The following is a 1,978-nucleotide window of genomic DNA, read 5'->3' on the forward strand; positions in this document are numbered from 1 at the left end:
TGTTAACCAATGTCATAAAACAATATGTGTACTGACTGTTTAATGAGAAGCTATTTGTTCTGTAAACCTTCATCTAAGGTACAATAAAAAAAAAAAAAATTCGTAAAAAGGCCAGACTTACTGGCCTGATGGAGAGACTGGAGAAACCTCGAGAGTATGGTCTCTGGACATCCTTTTATCTGAGTAATGAAGTCATTCCTGAGGTTCATCCTTCAGGCGAAGATTAGACAGGCCCATAAAACAAAACGAGACTAAAGGGGCACCCCAGCCCAGAGGCAAGGACTAGAAGGCAGGAGGGAACAGGAAAGCTGGTAATAAGGAACCCAAGGTCGAGAAGGAAGAGTGTTGACATGTCATGGTGTTGTTAACCAATGTCATAAAACAATATATGTACTAATTGTTTAATGAGAAGGTAGTTTGTTCTGTAAATCTTCATCTAAAGTACAATAAAAAGAATCTGAATACTTTGGTCAAATAAAATTTCCCACGGAAACTTGACATATAAAACAAAAAATGCTATTAATACTACTTTCTTTTATAAGCTCAATTTCTATATTTATTGTAAAGTCACTCAGTAAAAACAAAGAGAAAGTTTTGATAAAATATTTGAAAGCATGCTATTCCTTTCTATATGGTTCATTATAAAAGTATTTGTAAGAACACTTATTTCAAGCTATAATTCCCAAAAATTTCAGGCTATTCTTCAGTTAAATGGAAATGACAGGTTGTACTTTATTTTTGGGTCAACATAGAACAAGATAATGTGGCAGCACAAATCAATGTGTTAATGGGCTCCAACATATTAAATTAGAGAGAATACCTAGAGGTAGTAGGGATGTTGCTTTGTTTAGCTTTTCAACAATTAACATTTATGTGTGTGTGTGTTTGTGTGCACCATTTCACGGGTTTGCATGAAACATCTACATAAAATCCTACAGTTCTATAGAATTTGATTTGGAAAGCAATATCCTTGTTCTTCATATCAGGAAGAAAAAGAAAAAGAAACCAAGAATCAGAGAAGTGACTCATGCTAGGTCATTCCAAAATCTACTCACAGAGGATTAATTATAATTCAAATTGCCTGGTTTCCATTGCTGTGTTCTTCCAACTCTTCTCAATGCCTCCCTCACCTTATTGTTATTGCTATTTTTTATATTCGTATTATTATTTTGGTAGCTATGAAACATCCAAGAAATAATAGAATAAAACTTTAGCACTCGAAAGGTCCTTGTAGATCAACACTAACACCATCTTTTCCTGCGGTTGTGGGGTGACACGACCTACCAGAAGTCATAAAAACTGTTAGTGGCAAGAATCTGGGATTCCTGGCTCTCCATCTAGTGCTCTTCTCTCTTCACCATGTTGGAATATTCTTGAGAAATAGGTTTTAAAGAAGAGTGCTTGTAACACCTGAAGCAATTGCACTTAACATTTTGATAATCAGTATTTAGTTCATTTCACTGAGAAACAATATCATCTGTGGACCTGGTGAATATTTAAATGCAACAATGACAAGTTGTGATTTACTATTTTTTCCAAAAACTATTATCACTTTATTCTTCTGAGAATTAAAAAAGAATAAAACCACTGTACAACATGTATTCTCCAAACTAGACCTAGATCCTTATCATAACTTTTTAGCACAAATGACTGTGTATCTATTGATTACTGGACAAGGCATTATTTTTAAATGATACATGAATGAATCATTGCTCTATAGTCACAGATAGACCAACATTATATTCATTTATTTTTTAAATTCCTGAACTTTAGGATATCTATCCTCTGAATGGGAAAAATACTCATCATATGTAAAGCGTTTTCTGTTGTACTTTTTAAGATATTGGCTTTGTGATTCATCCAAGACTATTACTTTCCTTGAATTTACGCTGAAACCACCACAAGCACCTAAGTAGCATTCAGTACCATTGAATTTGTAGTCAAAGTGGAAATATGATGCCTTCTCTGGGTTTGAATA

This window comes from Trichechus manatus, unplaced genomic scaffold (assembly GCF_000243295.1).
Source record: "Trichechus manatus latirostris isolate Lorelei unplaced genomic scaffold, TriManLat1.0 scaffold00154, whole genome shotgun sequence".
NCBI classification, from domain to species: domain Eukaryota; kingdom Metazoa; phylum Chordata; class Mammalia; order Sirenia; family Trichechidae; genus Trichechus; species Trichechus manatus.